At 48.1% G+C, this 14,397-nt stretch overlaps 1 protein-coding gene across 13 annotated transcripts in view; it reads right to left on the bottom strand.

The window, feature by feature from the left end:
* frmd4a (FERM domain containing 4A) overlaps positions 1-14,397 on the bottom strand; it is a 562,285-nt gene that overhangs the window by 259,111 nt on the left and 288,777 nt on the right. For 2 of the 13 annotated variants that reach the window (XM_052034016.1, XM_052034026.1), the window contains exon 1: positions 3,632-3,730. The exons of the other annotated variants lie outside the window; for them this stretch is intronic. The gene's annotated coding sequence lies outside the window, so the exon portion shown is untranslated. Of the gene's footprint in view, positions 1-3,631; positions 3,731-14,397 lie in introns of those variants that run through there. 13 annotated transcript variants of the gene reach the window in all.

The following is a 14,397-nucleotide window of genomic DNA, read 5'->3' as shown; positions in this document are numbered from 1 at the left end:
ATCACCTTAAAATTATGCCCCCTCATGTTAGCCACTTTCGCCCTGGGAAAAAGTCTCTGACTGTCCACTCGATCTATGCCTCTTAACTTGATGGCTCTCTGACTCTTACCCTAACTGTTCAAGGTTTAGATCCCTCTGCTATGGGGTAAAGTTTCCCACTATCCACCCCATCGATGCCCCTCCTAAATTTGTCCAGAAAAATGTTGCCATCGAGATGGACGGAATCCAGTCTGTGACCTGGCGAGCGGATCTTCCGCCACTTGGGGGGTGGTGGGCGGGAAGGGTCTTGTGGCAGACAGCAAGGGCACCCCCTCTGCAGTTACCACGGTCAGATTTGTCGTGCTGGTTATCAGGCGAGTGTCTCTGAGATCCTCTGGCATGTCCTCCGACTTCCAGGCCTTCAGCTGTATCCAGTGTAACCCAACTCCCTGCTGTTGGCACATAGGCAGATGATGGAGGTGTTCCTGCTGTGCCTTCCTCCCCATCTCCGACAATATTATAGCTGCTCAGCAAGTGATCAAAGAGCCCAGGGTACCTGTGGCAAGTGACTCACCTCCTGACTCACCAAAACCCTTCCGCCATCTGCAAGTCCAGAGTGTAATGGAACACTCTCCTCTTCCTCTGGCCTGGGCAACAGCTGTTCCAGCAACACTCAAGAAGATCAACACCGTCCTAGGCAAAGCAGCCCGCTCGATCGGCACCCCATTCACCAGTCTAAGCACCTCCTCCCTCCACCTCCGGAGCACATGACTCCCCTCCATGACTCTGTCTACACTTCTCGCTGCTCGGGAAAGCAGCCGACATAATCAAAGGCGCCACCCACCCCGGTCATTCTCTCTTCTCCCCTCTCCTGTTGGGTAGAAGATACAAAAGCCTGAAAGCACGTACCACCAGGCTCAAGGACGGCTTCTATCCCGCTGTTATAAGAACCATTGAATGGTTCTCTTGTATGATAAAATGGACCCTTGACCTCACAATCTACTTCGTTATGGGCTTGCACCTTGTCTGCCTGCACTGCACTTTCTCTGTAACTGTAACACTTTATTCTGCATTCTGTTATTGTTTTCCCTTGTACTACCTCGATGTACTGATGTGATGAAATGATCTGTATGGATGCCATGCAAAACAAAGTTCTTCACTGTACCTCAGTACATGTGACAATAATAAACCAATTACCAATGACTATGACTGCAGTGTGAACCTTCTACAGAATGCCCTACAGTTACCCAAGCAGGCTACTCCGACAGCACCTGCTCACCCGTGACCTCTGCACTGAGAAGAGCAAAGGTAACAGACACAGAGGAACACCACCACGTGCAGATTCCCCTCCCAGTCACACACCATCCCGATTTGGAAACACATCACCGTTCCTTCATCATCACTTGGTCTGAATCCTGGAACTCCCTCCCCAACAGCACTGTGGGAGCACTGTCACCACACAGACGCGATGGCTCAAGAAAGCAGCACAACACCACCTTCTCAAGAGCAATGAGAGATGGGCAACTAGTGCTGGTCTTGCCCCAGATTTGTCGTTGTGCTAAACACGTAATGCTTCTGTTCACCAAAACCGAATCGCGGAGTAGAGCTTAATGAATACGTGTTAAACCCCATGCATGTACCGCGTACACAGAGGGTAAGTTTCTTCCCCAGAACACTGCTCGCTGTGCCAGGGTCTGCCTCCATCTTGCTCAGAGTGGATTAATATTTAATCTTTCCATGTACTGGGATAATCCAGGAGGATTGGTAACTTTATGATCCAACCCAATCATCAGGTGCAGACAGATTATAAAGACATTTCATTATGTTTTAACCACACTTCAACAATGCTTAGAACAGTACCTGCAAACAAAATGTAAGCTTCAGCAATGGCTTCCATATCAAAAAGTGCCTCCCACCACACCAAACCACCCCACCACCCAATAATCATTAAACATGATTTCGTTGGGAGTTTGAGAAGATTCGGTATGTCACCAGAGACTCTGGATGTACGGTGGAGAGCATTCTGACTGGTTGCATTACCACCTGGTATGGAGGCTCCAATGCGCAGGATCGCAAGAGGCTGCAGAGGGTTGTAGACTCAGCCAGCTCCATCACGGGCACAACCTTCCCCACCATCGAGGACATCTTCAAGAGGCGATGCCTCAAGAAGGCGGCATCCATCACTAAGGACTCTCACCACCTGGGACGTGCCCTCTTCTCGTTACTACCATCGGGGAGGAGGTACAGGAGCCTGAAGACCCACACTCAACGATTCAGGAACAGCTTCTTCCCCTCCGCCATCAGATTCCTGAACGGTCCATGAAGCCATGAACAAGACCTCAGTATTCCCTTTGTTTTGCACTATTTAGTTATTTTGTAATTTTATCGTATTTTTTATGTCTTTGCACGGTACTGCTGCTGCAAAACAACAAATTTCACGGCATATAAGTCGGTGATAATAAACCTGATTCAGATGTTCGGAGTTTGGCAGGTATCCGTGTGTACAATGTGCGTGTAACATGCCTCTCCAAACCTGGTGACATTAAACTTCCTGAGCATGGCCCCAACTCAACTCAAGAGAGAAACAACACACCGGTTATACGACACACTCCCCATGACCCCAACATCCTGTCTTTGGATTCCAGCATTTCAAATGTTTACTGAACTCTTTCCCTGAATCCTTATCCATTTTAAATTCAATGGATCAAAGGTTCGAGGAAAATGGTAACATCGGAAAAGACCACCAACCGTTTGCGAACTCGGATATTCCTCATTTGCGAGCAAGACATTTTCTACATTAAATCATCAAGCAGGAAAATAAAACTTCTTTACACTTCTGCGATTCTTAACAAAGAATTTTTGCAACTGCATTGTTACTCAGGAGTACAGACCCCTTCACTCTCAAGTCTCCAGTGCAGTTACAATGACATGACTTTTCTGCAGCCTGAACAAGACACTGTTAGATGCTTTGGTTAGTTTTTTTTAAATGTGTCAGTGGTCTCTTATCATCAAAGTGCCTTCACCTGCAAATGCATTCAAATCAATTCATGAACGTTGCAATATTAAAATCGCAGTCGGCCCAGGCTTTTAGGCAGTATCCTGTTCCCTGTATCCCATTCTCAGGAACCCAGGCACAGCCCTCGTTCTGAAAGAAATGGCAGGGTGTCAGGAGATCCTAACACTGCCACAGAAACACACAGACACAGACACACACACACAGACACACACACCACAAACACACATACACAGACACACACTACACATACACATCACACACAGACAGAAACACACACACCACACCAGACACAGACACAAACACCACACACAGACACACACCACACACACACTAGACACACACACACACACACACCACAAACACACATACACAGACACACACTACACATACACATCACACACAGACAGAAACACACACACCACACCAGACACAGACACAAACACCAGACACAGACACACACCACACACACACCACACACACACACACACACACACACACACACACACACACACACACACACACACACACACACACACACACACACACACACACACACACACACAAACAGGCTGCAGACCAAAGCTCTGGTGAACTGTGGCCAGCATTCAACTCTATGAAGATATCTCGCTAACATACCACTGAAGAAACATCGGCAGCAGCTGACTCCTGGGGGCTGTGTCAGGCTGGACGGAGTCTTCCAACGGCTCATATGCAGGGAGAACACAACTGAATGGGAAGTGTGGGGGAGGGGAGCTGGGGAAACAAGAGAGAGCGAGAGAGAGAGCAGGGGGAGAGAGAGAGCAGGGGGAGAGAGAGAGCAGGGGGAGAGAGAGAGAGAGACAAAGACAGAGAGAGAGAGAGAGAGCGTGGGGCAAGAGCTGCAAACAACAAGATATCAGGTCATGTGAAACTCAGAAACCCTGGCCACAGCGGGAGGATTCACTGGGCGAGACTGAAAAGCTCTCAGGCGAAACCCACCCACATCTGGCCCAGAGGAAGACAGATTTAACACAGGAAAGTAGGATTTAAACACAGCAGATTTTAAGAACTGGAGCTCTTAACCTCTTCCCCTAACCCCACGTGTGCTCCGCGGGTCTCCGTGTCAACTGTGCGAAAAGTCAGCAATTAGCAGAGGGTGATCAATGCCGAAGCTCTGCTGACAGACGTGGGGTTCCTCAGTCCCAGAGGAGGGAATGGGGAAGGATTGCCCTGTTCCATGGAACTCTCCATCCCTCAGCACTCCCTCACATTGAGGCACTGACCGCGGGCTCTGGAGATGACTCATCCACCCCTGTACTGGGACAAGGTGGGTCCCAAACACTTGAATAGAAGGGTTTAGTTTGACATTTGAGAGCAGCATACAGTTGGAGGCTAGCTCTGCTCGACATGCTGTAGTGAGGCAGTGTTGTAGTGAGGGAGTGTTGTAGTGAGGGGGTGTTGTAGTGAGGGGGTGTTGTAGTGAGGGAGTGTTGTAGTGAGGGTGTGTTGTAGAGGGGGTGTTGTAGTGAGGGGGTGTTGTAGTGAGGGAGTGTTGTAGTGAGGGTGTGTTGTAGTGAGGGGGTGTTGTACAAAGGGAGTGTCGCAGTGAGTGTGTATTGCAGAGGGAGTGTCACAGTGAGGGAGTTGCACTGAGGAAGTGTCGCAGTGAGGGAGTGTCGCACTGAGTGTGTGTCGCAGTGAGGGAGTGTCGCAGTGAGGAAGTGTTGCAGTGAGGGAGTGTCGCAGTGAGGGAGTTGCACTGTCGGAGTTGTCCCCTTGCAGATGAGATGTGAAGCTGAGATTCTCTCAGACACAAATGAAGGGTCCTTGGGCTGACTCTGAAAGCAGCAGAGTTCCCCAGTGTCCTGGACACATTTATCCCAGGAGCAACTTCACCAACCCCGTTCACAGAGTCACAGAGTGGTACAGCACAGAAACAGGCCCTTCGGCCCACCAGCTCCTTGCCGACCTTTTTGCCCACCTACACTACTCCCATTTTGCTGCATTAGAACTGTGTCCTTCTGTGCCTTGTCTATCTAATGTCTCCATAACTCAGTGACTGTTTCTGATTCCACCATCCCCCCCCAGCAGCACATACTACATATCAACGAAATATCTGCGTACCCCTCAGATCCCTTTTAAAACTTCTCTCACCTTAAACCTACACCCTATAAGCCTATAATGGGAAAAAAAGATTCTATCTACTCTGTTGACATTTCTTATATTTTTATACACCTCTACGAGGTCTCCCCTGCAGCCTCCTTCACTCCAGGGACAACAAGCCCAGCCTGTCTGATCTCTTCCCATAACTAAAGTCCTCCAATCCAGGCAACGTCCTGGTGAATCCCCTCCGCACTCTCTCCAGTGCAGTCACATCCTTCTTGTGGTGTGGTGACACGGTACTTCAAGTGCAGTCTGACCAGTGTTTTGTAAAATTGCAAGATAATGTCCCAGCTTTTATAGTCTATGCCTCAACCTATGAAGGCAAACATACCCCGTGCCTTCACCACCCCATCCACCTGTGTTGCCACTTTCAGAGACCTCTTCAGGGTACCTCAAGGTCCCTCTGTTCAGGTAAGAATAGATAAGATTTCTTTATTCGTCACATGTACATCGAAACACACAGTGAAATGCATCTTTTGTGTAGAGTGTTCTGGGGGCAGCCCGCAAGTGTCGCCACGCTTCTGGCGCCAACACAGCATGCCCACAACTTCCTAACCCGTACGCCTTTGGAATGTGGGAGGAAACTGGAGCACCCGGAGGAAACCCACACAGTCACGGGGAGAACGTACAAACTCCTTACAGACAGCGGTGGGAATTGAACCCAGGTCGCTGGCGCTGTAAAGCGTTATGCTAACCGCTACACTACCGTGCCTGTCCTAAGTTCATCAACATTCCTTACAGCTCTACCATTTCCTGTATGTCATAAGAGTCATAGAGATGTACAGCATGGAGATAGGCCATTCGGCCCATCTCATCCTCGCCCACCAGTGGGCACCTGTCTGTACTAATCCCTCCTCCCAGCACTTGGCCCATACACTCCCATGTCCGCCTAAGCAATTCAACTGCTAATCTAGAGACTTCTTAAATGCTGTCAGCGACTCCGCTTCTGCCAGAGTCAGTGCATTCCAGGTACTCACCACTCTCCCTCTCAAACCCCTTCCCCCAAATCTACAGCCTCTAGTTTTATCGACCTCTGATATGGGGGAAGGTTTCCTGCAGTCTACTCCAGATACACCCCTCATCATTTTATCATGTCGCCTCTTAACCTCCGCCACTCCAGGGAGAACAGACCCAGCCTCTCCTCATAACTCAAACCCTCCACCGCAGGCACCGTCCTGGTGAATCCCCTCTGCGCCCTCTGCAGTGCCATATCACGTCCTTCCTGTAGTGTGGTGACCAGAACTGCACGCAGTACTCCAGCTGTGTCTGACCAATGTTCCATAAAGTTGGAGCATAACCTCCCTGCTTTTGTATTCAATGCCCCTACTAATGAGGGCCAGTATCTCATTAGCTTTCCTAACCATGTTGTCTCCTTGCGCTGCCACCTTCAAGGATCCCTGGACTTGTCTAAATCCTCTCTGTTCGTCAATACTCCCTAAGACCTTACTAACCACGGCATATGCCCTAACCCTAAATTGTACCATCTCGCATTTGTCTGGATTGAACTCCATCTGCCATTTTCAGCCCATTTCACCAACACATCGACATCACACTGTAGCCAATGACCACCCAACACACTCTCCACGACTCTGCCAATCTTCATGTCATTTGAGAACCTACTGATAATTCCTCCCACATCACCAACGGCAAAAGTTCCTGCACCGACCGCTGTGCAAAACCATGTTTCCAATCACTCAATCAACCCTCTACCATCACCCTCCTGCCTCCTATTGCCAAGCCAATTTGCGATCCAGTCACACCACTGTATGGGATCTTCCTGTGTGATCACTGGCCGCAGTGCTTCGTTGGACGTAAGTGGGGTTGGATCATGAGAGAAATGGAGGTTAGCCTTTTTTAAGAATTGTAACTGTTGTCTGAAACACAGGGTAAGGCAGTCCAGGGGCAGTTCGGGATGGTCAATAAATGCTGGTGGTGCTTGCTTTACTGAGAGTGCATGGAACAGCTTCTTCCCCGCTGCCATCGCATTTCTGAACGGTCCATGAACCCATGAACACCACCTTGCTATTCCTTCTGTTTGCACTACTTATTTATTTTTGTAATTTATAGTACTTCTATGTCTTGCACTGTACTGTTGCCACAAAACAACAAATTTCACATCACAGGTCAGTGATAATGAACCTGATTCTGGGGAAACATTGTTTGCTGCTGAAATTTAACAGTCGCCATTTAGAAAGGTCCCACTGTTACAACCACATGGATTTGGAACAACTGACAGCATGAAGGCAAAGCTCACACAAACAGAACGTTGCTTCAGCAAACTGAGATCACTTCATTTCAGCAAAACAACTTGCTGATTTTCACTGATGGAACCAAAAAGAACTTCCATTTCGGTCACCAGTGTACAGTGCGAAACCTGCCAACGAACTTTCGCAGCAAGTAACGACAACATAATCTGTTTTAGTGATGTTGATTGAGGGGTCAATTCCAACCAAAACACTTCTTATTCAAATGAAGTAATCTTCCAGGTCCCTCACACAACTGCCGGGGTCTTGGTTTGATGCCTTACTTGAGAGGCAGACCACTTGCCAGTACAGCACTCCCTCGGTACTGCACTGTAGCATTAGCCTGGATTTCCATGCTCAAGTATCTGGAGAGGGACCTGAGCTCTCCACCGAGACACAAGAGACTGCCGGTGCTGGAAGCTGCAGCAACACACAACGCTGGTCAACTCACCGAGTTCCTCCAGCAGATAGTTTGTTGTTTGAACTCTCCACCTCCTGACTCAGTGACACCTCTGATGTAACAAAACAAAAGCGCGCTGGCTGCCTGAAACAGGCTCCCATTCACATTCTGAAGGGCAGGATTAAGACAACAGAAAGTTAATCTTAAATCCCCTGCAATATAATTGGCACCTTCAGTGTCAGTGTGACAGTTCCAGTTTGTGCATGAGCTGATGGTGGTCACAATTAGCACAGTTAGACTCCAACGCCTCAATGCAAACCTTCAGTGAAAAGGCAGGGAAGGGCTTAGGTTGTGCCTGGCTCCAAAGAGAACCAGGCAGCGTGTCATATCACCGAGGAGAGGGTCTGACTTAATTCTCCACAGAAATAGCAGGATGTAATTATTGCTGCTGCTCCTTGGAGCAATCTCACCAGTTGTCAGGGCAGGGGGCTGAACACTCCATCCAATGTGAAGCTGTCATGGTAATGGACTGAGTGTTTAATCAAGTGTGTTACATTCAGTGATTACAATTATAAAGGATAATAAGCTTCCTCTTCCAAGAACTCTCGCACCTCTGAAAGTCTGATAGCTGGGTGTGAAGTGCCAGCCCGTGCAGATACTTGCTGGCCAAGGGCCAACATTGGGCTATCACATTGCAGGCATCAGCAGGGGGCTCAGAGGTGAGGCAGCGTTGGGTGGTTACTGGAGGTCAGACGGTGCTCTTGCTTTGACATCTCATCCCAACCATGGCCCCTCTGACAATGCAGTGCTGCCTCAGTACTGCGCTGCAATGTCAGCGTAGACTTTGGTGTTTAAGAGTCAGAGTTGAGCCCAGAAACGTTGTATGTCAGAGGTGAGAGTTGGGAGACAATTGGATCACAACTGATAAAACATGAGGTAAAGAGGAGCCGGGCTCTAAATTAGCACAGCAAAGCACGGTACACCAGGGACACCAGGCAGGAAGGTTCATATTCATTGGTGGCTGCGTTGTCCGCTGTTCCTGGGGTGGGACAGGAGGAACATGCCTCAGTCTGATCGCTATCCCTGGGGAATTGGTATTGGTTCATTATTGTCCCGTGTACTGAGATACAGTGAAAAGCTTTTGTTTGCGCACCATCCTGGCAGATCATTCCAGGAAGTAGAAAGAAAACAGAATGCAGAGTGCACGTGTGAGGGTGACGGCGGCAGACCAAACTCTCCTCTGGCTACAGGTCTTCGCAGAGCTCACTGCCCTGACCCAGGATAATGTCTGAGAGGTGTGGGAGCTTTGGTGGCATCCTGATACCTCCCAGCACCAGTCTGTAGGCAATCGTTTGGAGAGGAGCAAACATTTCTACCTTTTACATCCAACAATGACCCAAGAAAGAGTAGCGAGGGAGGCGATCAGTCCCTCAAACCTGCTCCACCACACAATAAGATCATCATTGATCCTGTCCAATGTCCACTTCCCTGCACGATCCAACAAAGCTGAAGCTTAATATTAATGTGTACACTCTGGTAACTGTGCTCTCAGTTTACATCGTTGAACTGATGATTGCATATATTAGCATTACAGCCATGGAGTCACACAATAGTATCCACTCCGCAATGTCCCATTAACCAGATGGATAAGCTACAGTGATAAAGAATAATTTTACCCAAGTGTACAGAAACGTAGATCTCCGTCAATATCCATACATCAAAGACCAGAGGAAAGCAGGTTCAAGTATTAAGTAAGATACAGAAGCCTGAAGTCCCACACCACCAGGTTCAGGAACAGCTACTTCCCTTCAACCATTCGCTTCTTGAACCAACCGGCACAACCCTAATCACTACCTCAGTATAGCAACACTGGGACCACTTTGATCACTTTGCACTAAAACGAGCACAATTGTGTTCTTTCTTGTAAAAATTGCGTATCATGTTGATACTTTTCTTGTGAATGCCCCTTAGCCGATGCTGTGTGCCTGTGGTGCTGCTGCAAGTAAGGTTTTCATTGCACCTGTGCACAGATGTACTTGTGCATGTGATAAATGACTCAACTTTTGACATCCACAGCAGTTTTGATTCACTTGAAGAATGTTATTAAGAGTTTACATTTCTGTGGTTTAGTAAAACGCAGCGGGACAGAACAGCTGGACACTTGGTCACCCATTTCCACTTGTTGATAAGTTGTTGATCCCAGGCCTGTACAGCAGACAGTCTGCCTGGGCAGTCTACAACCCGACGGTATGGACACTGAATTCCCCAGCTTCAGGTAACCCACTCCCCCTCTGTCCCTTTTCTCTCCTCCTGATCTCCCCAGTTCCTCCCACACCCACCCCAGCCCCCATCACCCTGTTTCTTTCCCCTCCCCCACCCACTCTGTCTGCCCACCCCCCACACACCCCTCCCACTGGGTCCCCTCCCCCCCCCACTGTTCCCATCTGCCCTCCCCACCTCCCCCATTTGGTTCCATGCCCCACCTTCCCCTCCTGTCAGATCCCACCATCTGCAGCCCTGTGTCACCCCCACCTCTCACCTCCCAGCCTCTGTCGCTATCACCACCCTCCCCTCCCCTCCTCCATCTGCCTATCCCCCCCCTCCTCACCTGGATCCACCCATCTCCTGCCAGCTCTTGCTACACCCCTTCCCCTCACCTCTTTATTCTGGCTCTCTCCCCTCTATCTCCCAGACCAGGTGAAGGGTCTCGACCCGAAACGTCGACCGTCCATTTCCCCCCACAGATGCTGCCCGACCCGCTGACTTCCTCCAGCATTGTTTTTTACTCCGGATTCCAGCGTCTGCAGTCTCCTGTGTCTCAAATAGTCCAACATTATTGGACCATATAGTGAGTTAGTGTGATGTAAACGTCAGCCAATGAGACTGCAAACAAGAGCAGGTTACAGTGGTGCTATAGATAGACAGAAACTTTCCTATCTACACAACCCCAGGGTGTCCCAAGTCGCTTTAGAGCTGATGGAGCATCATCAGAGGTGGGGTCACTGTTGGAGGAAATGTATCTGTGCACAGCAAGATCTCACAAGGTGACAGTGACCAGATAGCCTGCTTACAGTGACACTGGTTGAAGGATAAATATTGGACAATTCACCAAGGAGAACTGATCTATCCCTCTTTGAAATAGGGTCATGGGATCTTTTAATTTCCAGTGAGAAACTACCCTTCATAAACTATGTGCCTGAACAATATATTTTGTTTTACGAAGTTGACATTCCAAGTTACAGTCCCTCGGATGGTCCAGTGGTTCACCACCTCTCAGGTGATGTAGACCACTGCTGCACTGCTGTCAGTGGGAGCTTGCTGTGCTTAAGTTGGCTGCTGTATTTACCTATAATAGTGACCACACTTCATAATAACTGTAATGCACTCCAGAATACCCTGAAGATTAGAGGATACCAAAGACTCTTACAAATTTCTACAGATGTACGGTGGAGAGCATTCTGACTGGTTGCATCACCAGCCTGGTATGGAGGCTCCAACACGCAGGATCGCAAGAGGCTGCTGAGGGTTGTAGACTCAGCCAGCTCCATCACGGGCTCCCCGCCATTGAGGACATCTTCAGGAGGTGGTGCCTCAAGAAGGCGGCATCCATCACTAAGGACCCTCACCACCCGGGACATGCCCTCTTCTCGTTACTACCATCGGGGAGGAGGTACAGGAGCCTGAAGACCCACACGCAACGATTCAGGAACAGCTTCTTCCCCTCCACCATCAGATTTCTGAATAGTCCTTGAACCCATGAACACTACCTTGTTATTCCTTTTTTTCTGCTCTTTTTATTTATTTTTGGTAACTTATTGTAATTTTGTGTCTTTGCACTGTACTGCTGCCGCAAAACAACAAATGTCATATGTTAATGATAATAAATCTGATTCTGATACAGTGGAGGTTTGCGTCTAAATTAGCCCATGAGGAGCCGTAACCTGCAAGTATACTGACCAAGAGCCGGGAGGTGGGATTAGTCTCAATAGCCGGGACACAAGGGGCTGAATGAGTTCACTCTCTGTTCCTGTTTAGTCATAAATAAATATGAAATTAATCTAAGCATGATTGCCTTACATCTAATAGGCATTAAATAAATATAGCATTGAACTGCCTGACATTTAAAGAATATAAAATAATTATCACTATACAGCTTCTCAACTGATCTGTGTGGATTAATAGATTCAAGGTTTGGAGGTTAATCAATATTTAACAGTCAATTACGGGCAAGGGCTACCTGCGGCCAAGAATTGATTTAATGGGCACTCTTCACTGATACATTACATTAATGTAATCTATGTCACTGGTATAATAACCTCTATCTACAGCCTCTTGTATCCACCTCCACTCTCCCCTCTCGGCTTCACCTGCCCCGGATTTTTCTCTTATCTGTCTCCACCTCTCCCTATCATCCCCCTCTTCACCTGGTTCCACCTATCACCTGCCAGCCCCTGCTTCACCGCTCACTCTCCCCTCTATATACTGGCCATCTCCCCTCTCAGTTCTGAGACCTGATAGGTTTATAAAATGATGTGAGGCACAGATAGGGTAGACAGAGCCTTTTTCCCTGGGTAGGAATGTCAAATACTAGAGGATGTGCACTTAAGGTGAGATGGGGGAAAGTTCAAAGGAGATGTGCAGGGCAAGTTTTTTTACACAGAGAGTGCTGGGTGCCTGGAATGTGCTGCCAGGGGTGGCGGCGGAGGCAGATACGACAGAGGTATTTAAGAGGCTCTTACAGAGGCACATGAATGTGTAGAGAATGGAGGGATATGGACCATTTGCAGGCAGAAGGAATCAGGTGTCATTAGCTTAATCAGTTCAGCACAATATTGTGGGCCTGAAGGGCCTGTTTCTGTGCTCTACCCTCTGTGTTCTGTGTTAAGAGAGCTGGAATAGTACCTAAGAATTGGCAGGCCAGTGAAGGACAGATAGATTGCGTATATGGAACGAGCTGCCAGAGGAAGTGGTTGAAGCAGGTACATTAACAACATTTAAAAGGTACTTGGACAAGTACATGGATGTGAAAGAGTTCGAGGGATATGGGCCCAACGTGGGCAAATGGGACGAGCTTAGACGGGAATCTTGGTCGACGTGGACCAATTGGGCTGAAGGGCCTGTTTCCATGCTATATGACTCTATAATTCTACAAAGAGCTAGAATGAAATGGATGGGCTGAATAGCCTCCTTCTGTGCTGTAATCATTCGGTGATTCTCATCCAGGAAGGCAAGGTGCTTACACAGCCTCCCCAGACACTGCAGTAACCTTCAGGTCTGGGGAGATATATTAGGGAGAGGAGTTCCTTCACCAAGATAAGCGAGATTACAGTCAGAGGCAACAATGACATCTGCAAACTGCTCCCAGTAATCCCTCCCGCACAAAGCAAGGCTTCAAAGAGTTTACTACAATGCATTCATCTCGGCAACCCCCTTCCCATCATGTTCCTGCACCTTTTCCTTTATTGGCCTTGATGTCATCCACCATTAAACCAAACAATTTTGAAGCCATCCGTTTATTTTCAATAACTACAACGGCAATTTCCCACAGACTCTAGCTGCAGGAAGCATTCAGGAACATTATTTGCTTTCACAGGGTAGTGATCTTTTCCATATTGACAGAACAAAAAAGCTGGTGGAATTTATGTTCCGTCTCCATTGAGGAGTGACAACTAATGTACTCAAAACCATATGTGTCTTTGCAGTGGGGCCTCTGTCCTTAGGCTAAAATTATGCCTGCCTTTCTACCATAAATTTCTATAAAAGGAAATGAATAGAACAATGGCACAAAGAAGTATTTCATCCCACTGCACTTGTGGCCACAGCATCCGTACAACCGAATCTCTACTGCCCCATGTCCAGATTCACAGGGAGTCCCATTCACCCACTGTTCCTGTCTCCAGCTAATCTCCTCTCCCATCAGGCAGAAGATACAAAAGCCTGAAAGCACGTACCACCAGGCTCAAGGACAGCTTCTATCCCACTGTTATAAGACTATTCAACGGTCCCCTAGTACGATAAGATGGAGTCTTGACCTCACCATCTACCTCGTCACTGGCCTTACACCTTATTGTCTTCCTGCACTGCACTTTCTCTGTAACTGTAACACTTTATTCTACATTCTGTATCGTTTTCCTGTGTACTACCTCAATGCACTGATGTGATGAAATGATCCCTATGGATGGCAAGCAAAACAAAGTTTTTCACTGTACCTCGGTACGTGTGACAATGATAAACCAGTTTACCATTTCCACATGGGCTTGCTGTCTAACACTGCCTCCATGTAGAAATTCTTACCCCAGTTTTCAAATTCCTTCATGATCAAACCCTTCCACACGTCCACAATCACCTCCAGCTCAGGACCCTCCAAGATCTCGGCACCACAACTACAGTCACAAAACACAACAAAAGAGCTGGTCATTGACTTCAGGAAGGCAGGCAGAGCACACGCCCCTGTATATATCAATGGTGCTGAAGTGGAGATGGTTGAGAGCTTCAGGTTCCTAGGTGTAAACATCACCAATAGTTTGTCCTGATCCAACCACGTTAACGCCATGGCCAAGAAAGCTCACGAGTACTTCCTCAGAAGGCTAAGGAAATTCGGCATGTCCCCTTTGACC

Source organism: Pristis pectinata, chromosome 19 (assembly GCF_009764475.1).
Source record: "Pristis pectinata isolate sPriPec2 chromosome 19, sPriPec2.1.pri, whole genome shotgun sequence".
NCBI classification, from domain to species: domain Eukaryota; kingdom Metazoa; phylum Chordata; class Chondrichthyes; order Rhinopristiformes; family Pristidae; genus Pristis; species Pristis pectinata.
Note: the sequence above shows the minus strand (reverse complement) of the source record. Positions and strands in the feature narration are given on the sequence as shown.